Source organism: Lacerta agilis, chromosome 3 (genome assembly GCF_009819535.1).
Source record: "Lacerta agilis isolate rLacAgi1 chromosome 3, rLacAgi1.pri, whole genome shotgun sequence".
Taxonomy (NCBI): Eukaryota; Metazoa; Chordata; class Lepidosauria; order Squamata; family Lacertidae; genus Lacerta; species Lacerta agilis.
The window spans coordinates 110,935,084-110,947,012 of NC_046314.1; the positions used below are offsets into that span (position 1 = coordinate 110,935,084).

Sequence of the window (11,929 nt, forward strand, 5' to 3'; positions counted from 1 at the left end):
GTTCATGGCTTGACTGAGATTTGGATCCAGTTCAACCTACATATAATTCATGGCTGTAACCTCTGTGCTACACAGTAGCCAATGCAGCTGGCTTCGCAATTCGGGATTGGAAGAGGGCAAAGTGGGTTTGTTGACACCTTGCTGCCTCACAAGAGGGACTTTGAAACTAAACTGGCTCCATATATGCCCCAAACTCAAAACAACTTAAGTTCATGCAGAAAACACTAAACAAATTCCTCTCCTTCTCTGAAGGGGAAGCAATCCTCAGAGGTGACCTCAACCTAAATATGAGAAAAAAACAAAATAAAAAATAAAAAAAATTCCTTCCAGTAGCACCTTAGAGACCAACTAAGTTTGTACTTGGAAGGATTTTTTTTTTGTTTTTTTACTATGGTAGACCAACACAGCTACCTACCTGTTACTAAATATGAGAGACATCTCCCTGAAACACACCCACACTACAACCCCATGGGCAACCCCAAACAATCAGGGACTCCTACAAAATGCTAAAAATACCAAAAAAGGGGGCCTTTATGACATGTGGGGTGAAAACCCCCCAGGAGACCCCAGCTACACATTCCAGTTGAGGCGCCATGGTACAGTGTCCACACTGCATAGCATTCTACTCACACAAGGCCTGACCCCCTTGGTTGAGTCAGTGAACATAGGTAACATCAAAATCACAGACCACGCCCCAGTAGAAGCTTCCCAACCCTATACTGCATATAACAGCAATGTCTCACAACAAATGTAACTGATCTGTAGAAAACACAACCTGAAGAAAGAGACAACGCATGTGCTTTTGTAAACAAGGAAGATCTTTAAATACATACATACATACAGGACTTTGCAACAATGGGGACAATTGTGCCTTTCGATACCCTCAAGTGCTATTTTTACAGGTCAAGCCAGAAACATTTTTAACATGAGACATCTCCCCACACACCCAAGAAATGGAAGAGTAGGGGAGTAAAGGCTGAGTAATTTCAGGCAGAAGAGGCTCCAGGCAATATCTGTTGTCCTGCTCACTTCATGGTTTCCTCCCCTTTCCTCCCATCTTGCATTGTAGCCCTCTGAGTCAGCTCCCCAACCCCACCCCACCCTTTTCCACTGTGGAAGGCAAGCTCTCCCACGCAGTTATAAGTTCCCATGTTCCCTGATGGAGCAGTGCTGGCAGGGAGTAACCTAGAAAGAGATTTTTCTTTAATGATAACTCAATGAAAACATCAACCCAGTGTGTGTGTGTCAGCTGTGGAAAAACCCGAGTCCAATATGGGGGAATGTGAGAAAAGGGCTGGAAGTAAAACTAATATTGTCCATATAAATGCCATCTGCAACTCCTCAAAAGATTTCATCAACGGTGTCTCTGAAAATTTTTACACATCACTTGGGAAGACAGGCGAACTAATACCAGTGTACTGGAAGAAGCAAAGATCACCAGTGTCAAAGCAATGATTCTTCAACATCAATTTCATTGGACTGGTCATGTTGTGCGGATGCCTGATTAGCGTTCTCCAAAGCAACTACTCTATTCCGAACTTAAAAATGAAAAGCATAATGATGGTGGTCAACAAAAGAGATTTAAAGACTGTCTCAAGGAATTTTTTTTTAAAAAAATGTAATATAAATACTGACAACTGGGAAACACTGGTCTGTGAGTGCTCCAGTTGGAGAACAGCCTTTACCAAGGGTGTCATGGGCTTTTAAGACATTCGAACTCAGGACTCAAGGGAGAAACATGCCAAGAGGAAGGCATGCTTGGCAAATCCACACCGTGATCAACTCCCGTCTGGAAACCAATGTCCCCACTATGGAAGGATGTGTGGATCCAAAACTGGCCTCCACAGTCACTTACAGACTCATTGTTAAAACCGTGTTTATGGAAGACAATCTTACTTGGCTACGAGGGATCACCAAAGAAGAAGGAGAAGGAGAAGGAGAAGGAGAAGGAGAAGAAGGAGAAGACTGCATGCCCTCCAACTTTCCCACTTTGGGCAGGACATCTCAGATCGATGGAAGTCATTCCTGTTTCAAATCTCAGGTGTCCTGCTTCTGCCGCCACAAGAACTCCTCCTCTGCAAGGCCTCAGCCAAGGCTGCTGCTGTGCTTCAGGATGCCGGGTTGCACTTCCTGAAGTGCACTTCCAGATGTGCCCCCCACCCACTCAAGCTGCCTTGGCCCGCTGCTACTGCTGTCCCTCCCCACCTTCTACTTGTTGTAGGGTTGCCATGTTTCTAGAAGTAAAATTCAGGACACAAAAGTTGCTGAGCTTTTCTTAGTTTTCCCCAAAGTTGTTGAGCTATTTTTTAAAGTAAATTCGCTAAAATCTACACTTCCGACATGGGTTGCCCAATGTCTCCATGAAACTCAAAGTTGTTAATTTTTTTAAAAAAGGAAACTCTTTTTTGAATGCTGGACATTTTGAAGATTTTTCAAGAAAAATACCCCCGGGTCTCTTCTTCACCCCCCCTCCCCAATTTTCATTTCACTTTAAATTCATATGCCGCCTTTCTATATTGCTACACACAAGGCGATTCTCATGTTGAAGAAACAACAAGACAGACAGCAAAGATCACCTGATAACGATCTGATCGAATTCAAAGAAGTCATAATAGAAGCAAAACTTTGAAATAAACAACTTGTATCAAATAAAAGAATATTCAACAATCCAATAGAATGTAATAGTAAATAGACACTGCTGCCCTGCTCCAGAGAAATATCCTGGCACAATGGCTCAGTCATAGCCTGAAGGGTTACAGGGTGTTGTTTTCTTCAGCTTGATTTCCAAATATGCAAAGCAATACTCACTTTCCTGGCATATCCTCCCGTGGTGAAATGATTATGATTTTGAAACAAATGCATTCAAGGGCAGGTTGAGCATTTCAATGGAGGGAGGAGAGAGATTCATGTTGTTCCCTCCTGCATGTGTGTCTTGTTTCCCTGCCTGACAGAAGCAAAGTCTAACGTCTTAATCTTATAATTAAAGCCCAAGCAGCTGCACACATCTGTATGACTCACGTAACATTTCATCCTCAACATCAATTTCCACTTATAAGAATTAGGTCCCATGCCCTAACATAACTCAGACTACAGTGGTACCTCGGGTTACAGGCGCTTCAGGTTACAGACTCCGCTAAACCAGAAATAGTACCTTGGGTTAAGAACTGTGCTTCAGGATGAGGACAGAAATTGAACGCAGGATACCACTCTGCTACTAAATCAAAATGAATGCTCAACCCAGACCAGGTTATCAGACTATTTGGGTGTCATTTTAATTATGAATTCATGATGCTCTGTGCTCAGTGTGGTAGAAGAAGAAGAAGAAGAAGAAGAAGAAGAAGAAGAAGAAGAGGAGTTTGGATTTGATAACCCGCTTTATCACTACCTGAAGGAGTCTCAAAGTGGCTAATAATCTCTTTTTCCCTTCCGACCCCACAACAAACACTCTGTGAGGTGAGTGAGGCTGAGAGACTTCAGAGAAGTGTGACTAGCCCAAGGTCACTCAGCAGCTGCATGTGTAAGAGCGAGAAGCGAACCCAGTTCACCAGATTACAAGTCTACTGCTCTTAACCACTACACCACACTGGCTCAGGGCAATTATTTGTGACCCTGCTTTCAGGGCTGTTCACGTCCGTAAAAATTTAAGGGAGAAATGGTGTGTTGTTTCCAATCACTGCATGCCCTGTGGCTTCTTGCTTAAATCCTGTTACTTTCCATACCACAAATGCATACCCTCCAAGTGTCCTGATTTTCCAGGGAGTGCTGGGATTACGAAAGCTATCCTCCCGTTTTCTGATTTGACCCTGGAATGTCCCTATTTCCCCTGCTAGCAGCAGCGCCGCTGAGCTCAGGGAGGAGAATGGATCAGCGCTTGTCGTGGGTGGCGGCTGCAGTGGCCACAGCTCTGAGGGAGCCTCCCATTGCCTCTCCTTGGCCTCTTCTGTTGGCCTCGTCCCTCGGGCAGATCATCGTGGCTGCTGGACCCGCAGGTGAGGAGGAGGAGAGGCTGTGACTGCCGAGGACCAGTCCTGCATGATGCTCAGGCTCTGAAGGGCAGGCAGAGGACAAGAAAGAGGGAGTGGAGTCATCATCAAACAAACAAACAAACAAAAAACAAAACAAAACAAAACACTTTGTGTGTCTGTGTCCAATCTTGCCCCATTATTGTATTTTAACTTTCTGTTGGAAGCCGAGTTGCTGTGGAAACCCAGCCAGATGGGCGGGGTATAAATAATAAATTATTATTATTATTTGAAAATTTATGCACTGGTGTGTGTTTGTCTTTCTTTCTTCTTTCTTTCTTTCTTTCTTTCTTTCTTTCTTCTTTCTTTCTTTCTTTCTTTCTTTCTTTCTTTCTTTCTTTCAAAATAATTTAAATTTGTTGTTAGCTGCCCTGAGCCTGGGTTTCTGAACCGGGAAGGGAGGGGTATTAAAATTAATTAGTCAATTAATTAATTAATTACTACTACTACTACAATGCCAACATGAATGGGGCCTTACACAGCTCAGGTCCATAACCTGAGAAGCTTCCAATCCAAATATCAACATGGAGAAGATGAAATCTCTATCTGCTTGGAGCATATGGAAAGGTAGGTGCTTGTGGTGATTGGCAAAATATTTGTGTGTGTGTGTGTGTGTGTGTGTGCGCCCCCTCCCCCCAAAAAAACACCCTCTGGAAATGGCCACCGTTTATGCCATGCCACCATTTCCTGCGTAGAGAGAAAAAGATGGCTGCCCCCAATTTACGATTATGGGGCAGAATCAGGAGAAATGGACTTTAGGCTGAAATGGCATCTGCTTCCCACACATACCTTTGTTAGATGGTGGGACTGCAGGTCAGTGGTGGAAAACAGGACCATAGACCCTGGGTGAGTGCCTGGAACTCCTTGCAAACTTGCTGCAGCTCAGCAGAGAGTGGATGTGGCACCAGACTTTTGTAACAATATGCTGCCTTATCTCCATGCTCTATCTAGATAATTACATGTAATTAAAGGATTTTTTTTTAAATATTGTTTTCGTGCATGAGGATAGTTAATTACATTTAATGTCAATAACTGGCTGTTTTATTGGGACTATGCATTCCCTAGAAATACTTTCCCAAGTATCTAGGGATATACTTGCATAATAATAGGCTACTGTCATTAGATTGAAGCAAGACGACAAGCAGCACCCACAGATACCATGATGTCACTCCCCTTCACCCTATAAATACAAGAACCTTTCCAGCACCTCTCCATCCTGCCGTCTCCTGACACCCCATCCAATCGTTCAGTCATGAAGATCTTCGCCTTCCTTACAGCTGTTCTCTTCTTCGTGCTGATGGCTGCTCCAGGTGAGTTTTCAATTGATGATCCCCGAATGTGGACTTCAGGAGGGTATGTAGCTGCTGCTTCCATGCTCTGGGGCATGGTGGGCCAGCAATGGACTCCTAGATAGCTTGGGACTCATCAGCCTCAGTCGGCATAGCCACAGCCCAGTCTGGGAGGGTGGGAGGTTGGGACAGTCCAGAAACAACTGGAGACCCATAGATTGCCTGTACCTGCTGTATAGGAACCAGGCTGGTAAGAAATATTTCCATGTCTTAGATAGGGAGCCCTTACTCCCACGAGGACAGTCCCAGGAGATCAACATTCTCAAGGGCAAGCATGACTTACAGTTAACAAATTCCTACTTTTTTACCATTGTCCATAAGACAAATCTTGCATTTTCCTTGTTCTGTAAACCACCCAGAGTGTAGTCCTTTGACTGACTGACTGATTGATTGATTTATATACTGCCCTTCATCATAAAATCTCAGGGTGGTTCACAGAATAAAATACAGGATAAAAACAAGTGAATAAATAAAACCAAACCAGCAAAACAATAAACCTTTCCCTTCCCACAGACCCATTTAAAAGACTGTAGGACATTAATCAGACAAAGGCCGGCTGAAGAGGAACGGTTTTGCCTGGTGCCTAAAACTACATAATGAAGGTCAAAACCAGCACTTTGAGTTGGGTCCAGTTAGTAGCCAGTGCAGTGCGGGCTAGGATTGCAGACCCTCCAAGTGTCCCTATTTTCCAGAGATGTCTCTGATCTCGGCCATCCCGGTTTCGCCTTTGATCCCAGAATGTCCCACTTTTCCTTAGGGTGTCCCTATTTTCCCTGGAGAAATGTTGGAGGTTATGGAGTTATCTAACCTCCAAGCCATTTGAAGGCAGCCCTGTACAGGGAAGTGTTTTATTATGTTTTTATGTATATTGAAAGCTGCCCAGAGTTGCTGGGGCAACCTAGTAAGTTGTGTGGGATATAAATAGTGAAATTATCATTACGGAATAAGACATCCCTATTTGCATTGGAGAAATGTTGGAAGGTATGGGATTGGTGTAACATGTACCACCTTATCTTTCAATAATAATAATAATAATAATAATAATAATAATAATAATAATAATAATTTATTATTTATACCCTGCCCATCTGGCTGGGTTTCCCCAGTCACTCTGGGCAGCTTCCAACAGAATGTTAAAATACAATAATCTATTAAACATTAAAAGCTTCCCTAAACAGGGCTGCCTTCAGATGTCTCCTAAAAGTCTGGTAGTTGTTTTTCTCTTTGACATCTGGTAGGAGGGCGTTCCACAGGGCGGGTGCCACTACCAAGAAGGCCCTCTGCCTGGTTCCCTGTAGCTTTGCTTCTCGCAGTGAGGGAACCGCCAGAAGGACCTCGGCACTGGACCTCAGTGTCCAGGCAGAATAATGGGGGTGGAGACGCTTCTTCAGGTATACTGGACCAAGGCTGTTTAGGGCTTTAAAGGTCAGCACCAACACTTTGAATAGTGCTCAGAAACGTACAGGGTGCCAATGTAGGTCTTTCAAGACTGGTGTTAAGTGTCAAGTTGCTCAAGTGATCTTCAGGTTATTGTTTTCTTATTAGGAAAAAAAACCCCTTATAATCTGCATATGCATGTGTTGCTGAGTGAGCTTACAAGGGGGTCAGCAAACTTTTTCAGCAGGGGGCTGGTCCACTGTCTCTCAGACCTTGTGTGGGGGGACGGACAATATTTTGAAGAAAAAAAAAGAACCAATTCCTATTCCCCACAAATAACCCAGAGATGCATTTTAAATAAAAGGACACATTTTACTCATGTAAAAACACACTGATTCCTGGACCATCCGTGGGCCGGGTTTAGAAGGCGATTGAGCCGGATCCAGCCCCCGGGCCTTAGTTTGCCTACCCATGGCTTAAACCACTCCTGTGTTTGGGGTGGTGGTGGTTTCCAACAGGAAAGGGGGCACTCAAGTTCAGTATGAGAGGGAAGATGTGGGGCTTGCACCCACATGTTACAGGCTGGTGTACCCCTGTTCTGTTTTCTGGCCAGCCAACTGTGGCCCCTTCTATTATTTTGACTATTGTCTTGTTGGCACTCACCAGCTGTGTCTGCTATTAGCTGGAGTGGTGATGAAAATGCAATTCTTTTATTCCTTTTGGTACAGCACTCGCCCGGCCAAAGACATATGGTGAATGTTACCGTGCCCATGGCAGCTGCCACCATTCTTGCCCACACCATACAAGGCAAATTGGAGAGTGTGCACGTTATGTACGTTGCTGCAAATAAGGGGTAAGGATTCTAGAAAAAAACTGTCTGCCCTATTGTCAACATTGTTTTGTCTGTTGGTTCTCTCTCTATAAGCCTGTTTGGAACAGCCTCAGTACAAGCCAGAATTCTAGCTGGCTTTTAATAAATACCAATGTATCCCACAGGGAATAAGAATAGCATTCCCCCCCCCCCCTGTTCAACACAATAAGTAGAGATGCTGCTAACTAGAAGGAAAAATAGCCTGGTGTGTTCTTGTGCCTGTAACAGATGTTCAAGATATCAAATATTGCGCAGTTTGAAGCGACTGCAAGCAGAAGAACTATCTCCTTTGGAAGTGAAGCATTGTCCAGACCCATGAAAATATTATTCAAAGTTTTACTGGCAGAGCTTTCTTTAAAGCAGAATTAAAACATCAAAGATATCCATAAAATACCTTGTGCTGTCCAGCACAGGTTCAGCATCTTGCAAAATATGAAAGAAATAATCCAAATAGACCTATAAGCAAACCTCTTTCCAGCCCCCCCCCAGCTGCTTTCCAGCCGTCAGGCTGTTTGCTCCCCCTTCCTTCAGGAGTGCCATTTACTTGCATTGTTCTCCCAGTAGAGTCCAGAGACACACCTCCATTTGCACCTGAGTTTGGGAGACAAAGACTCAGAGGCAACTCCTTTCAAAATCAAGAATGCAACCCAATACCTCTTGCATGTTCCCAGGTTTACAACCCTCACATGTTAGCTACCAGAGAACAACAGTCAGTTAAAAAAAAAATCCTTCCAGTCGCACCTTAGAGACCAACTAAGTTTGTTCTTGGTATGAGCTTTCATGTGCATGCACACTTCTTCAGATACACTGAAACAGAAGTCCCCAGGCCCTTATATATAGTGAGGGAGTGGGGAGGGGTATTACTCAGAAGGGTGGTGGGAATGGGGGATTGGCTGATAGGTGTGGAAAACCTGTTGACGACTGTTAACAACTGCAATTGGTCTACAGGAAAAAGCAAGGGGTGAGATGGCTAAAGATAGCTTTGTCATGTATAATGAGATAAGAATCCAATGTCTTTGTTCAGACCAGGTCTCTCCATGGTTTTAAGTTTGGTAATGAGTTGCAATTCAGCAACTTCTCTTTCCAGCCTATTTCTGAAATTCCTTTGTATTAAGACAGCTACTTTGAGATCTTGTATAGAATGTCCTGGGAGATTGAAGTTTTCTCCTACTGGTTTCTCTGTCTTGTGATTCCTGATATCAGATTTATGTCCATTTATCCTTTGGCGTAGGGTTTGGCTGTTTGTCCAATATAGAGAGCTGAAGGGCACTGTTGGCATTCAGTTCATTATTTATCAACTCTCCAAGGAGCTCGGAGTTATTTAGAAAACTCTTGCAGAAAACCCTCCAGTGTTAGCAATACACTTTTAAACCTTCATCAATACATATACATCTTTCATTTCTGTGTGAAGGAAACCATTATACTTAACAACCGATGCCTCATTTGTATAAATCACAAGCTGTGCTTCTTCACTGACCACCTCAACACTTCATCAATGAAGGATGCTCGGAGAAGCAATTGACTCACTGTGGGTTGGTGATGCTTCCTGAAATATTGGTGCTGAACTGCAGCACAGAGCCATATTGTCGTCTCTCGGTTATGATATGCAACACAACAGGAATGCAAAATCAGGGCCGTCTTGTAATAGGGGCTGGGTGGCGCGGTGCACCAGGGCGCCAGGCCCCCCAGGGGCGCCCCCGCGAGCCCACCGGCATACCAGGCGCCCCCTCCCCAACCCGCGCCCGCCCCCATGGGCGGGTGGGCGGGCGGGCGCTCGCGCGCCGGCAGGCTAGCTGCAAGCCAGCTGCCCTCTGGAGCCCCAGCTGGAGCGTTGGGAAGGGCGCGCAAAGCCCCGCGCCTCTCCAGCGCCCCCTCCCTCCCGCGCTGGCCACCCCTCGGGGGATGAGGGGCGTGGCGCTGGAGCGGCGAGGGGCTTTGCGCGCCCTTCCCAGCGCTCCAGCTGGGGCTCCAGAGGGCGGCCGGCTTGCAGCGCCACGCCCCTCATCTCCCGCTCGCCCACCCCCCTCCCGAGGGGGGGCCAGCGCGGGAGGGAGGTGGGCGGAGAGGCGGCCCACCGGGGGCTCCGAGGGATCGTCGCGCCAGGGCGGCTGATCCCTTTAAGACGGCCCTGTGCAAAATCTCTGTGACAAACATAATACAGAAGTGAAATGAAGGTGCATGAGGACTTTCCCCACTGGATATTCCACACAACACCCAATTCTGCCCCAAATGTTATACTGGTTCAACATTTGTAGCTGGTGAAGCTTTCGTCAGGGATCGGCTGCATACATCCAGGGGCATATGGAAGGGGGGGGGGGAAGGAGACGACATGCCCCGGGTGTCACTCTGAGGAGGGGGTGTCAAAATGGCAGGTGGCACTCACTGCGGGACCTGCAGAGTGCTGGAGACACGTGTCTCCAGTGCCCGCAGGCTCCGTGCTATCCGCCCGCACTGCCTCCCCCCCAGCTGTAAGGTGGCTGAAGCCCCGCAGTGCGTGGCGGTACCCATAGGACCGTTGCGCCACACACAGGGCCTTAGCCACCCTACAGCTGGAGGGGGGGCAGCAGACAGACAGCAAAACAGTGCGGTTCCGCCCCACCCCACCACACCCTGGGGGCTGTTTCACCCTGCCCCAGGGCACGCCGCACCAGGTGCCCAGAAGCCTTCCTCTGCTGCTGCATACATCTAGCTTTTTTGGGTCACAGTTGTGGGCTGTCTGAAGGCTAGTGGAGGTAAATAGTTTAAATGAACTGATTTCACCCTTACTAAATAACAGCAAGAGTAAGAAGAACAGAACCACGGGGAAGCTTATTTTAGCCATCAATACCCACCCCAATTAACAAATCCATTGTTGGGGGTAAAAATGACTGGTATATTTCTAGCTATTCTGTATTTTTAATGAGGAAGCGACAAATTACCTTGCTCAGAAGTTATTCAAATCAGGAGATGCTGATCTGTGCTTCTCCAGATGTTCTCAGCCTACAGATCTCCATCACTTTTGACAATTTCTTATGTTGGGCCCAATGGGAGGTGGAATTGAGTTCAACAATATCTGGAGGGCCACAGTTTCTCAACCTCTGATTGAAATCAAATAACTATGTGTTTCCACACCCTTTCTTTATATTTAAGTATGTGCTTCTGGTTCTGATTTGTTTATGTTAAGTTTTAAAATCTTTATTATCTACAGAATTCCACATTAAAGACTGCGGAATCTGAAAGTGTTTTTCTCTTTGCTGCAGATAATGCCACGGCTACTCACAGCGGATTTCAGCGTTACTCCCATGGCTTGAACCCTCATAGACCCAGCTTATTTCGCTCCACAATCCCTTCTCCTGATTTGCTGTGCTTTTGTGGTTTTAAAGGAGCTGATTCTGTATTGAGTTGTCCATGTTAATTAAAAAAGCATGTATTCCAGCAGCTATATTATTGGTGCCTATGTGTTTTGGAGAAGTAGTTTGTGGAGGAGATTTCTTCATGGTGTATCCTAGGATGACTCAGTCAGTAGAGCACGAGCTTCTTAACCTCAGGGTTGCGGGTTTGAACCCCACATCAGGCAAAATACTCCTGCATTGCAGGAGGTTGGACTAGATGACCCTTGTGGTCCCTTCCAACTCTACAATTCTATGATTCTATGAGTTTACCTAAGGGATCAGCTACTTTCCCAAAGTAGGGATGGCTAAGGTAGGGATGGACAACATGATGCCTTCCTACCACCCCCACCATCTCTGATCATGTGCATACATACTAATACTAATAATACTAATAATACTAATAACACTAATACTAATAATATAATACCCTGCCCATTTGACTCGGTTGCCCCATGTGTACGTTTTGAGCTGTGAAAGCCTCAGAACAGTGTAGCACTTGGAATCAATGGTGTCCAGCAGTACTTCCGCTGCGCAGCTTATCAGCTTACCAGCAGTGTTCAGCAGAGTTTTGCAAACTTCTTTTGTGCAACGGTGTGTGTGCCTTCTTGCCAGCAAATAAAGTCCACAGACTCAATCTTGTTCCTAATCTAGAAGCTTTATTTACATCCATAAATCTCAGACATTCCTGGACTTACGGGACACATCTTGCTCGGTCAAAACCGAAACCAGAATGAACAGACAGAATAACAAAGGTGTCACATTTCACATAGGCTTCCGTTTACATGCAGAATTACCCGGATGTGTGAAACGTCTTCCCTGTGGGCGGTATGCATCTCTTGAGCTTGTTAACCTATAAGCTCCAAACCTCACACCCCAGCCACTCTGGGTGGCTCCCAACATATGTAAAAACATAATAAGACACTGAACATAAAAAACTTC

At 45.5% G+C, this 11,929-nt stretch overlaps 1 long non-coding RNA gene across 1 annotated transcript; it reads left to right on the forward strand.

Annotated features, from left to right (window-relative positions):
* Positions 1 to 5,228: 5,228 nt before the first annotated feature.
* On the forward strand, positions 5,229 to 11,036 carry LOC117044738. Its single transcript, XR_004426329.1, has 3 exons — positions 5,229 to 5,332; positions 7,477 to 7,601; positions 10,859 to 11,036. It is a non-coding gene; the product is annotated as an uncharacterized LOC117044738 (long non-coding RNA).
* The last annotated feature ends 893 nt before the right edge of the window (positions 11,037 to 11,929 follow it).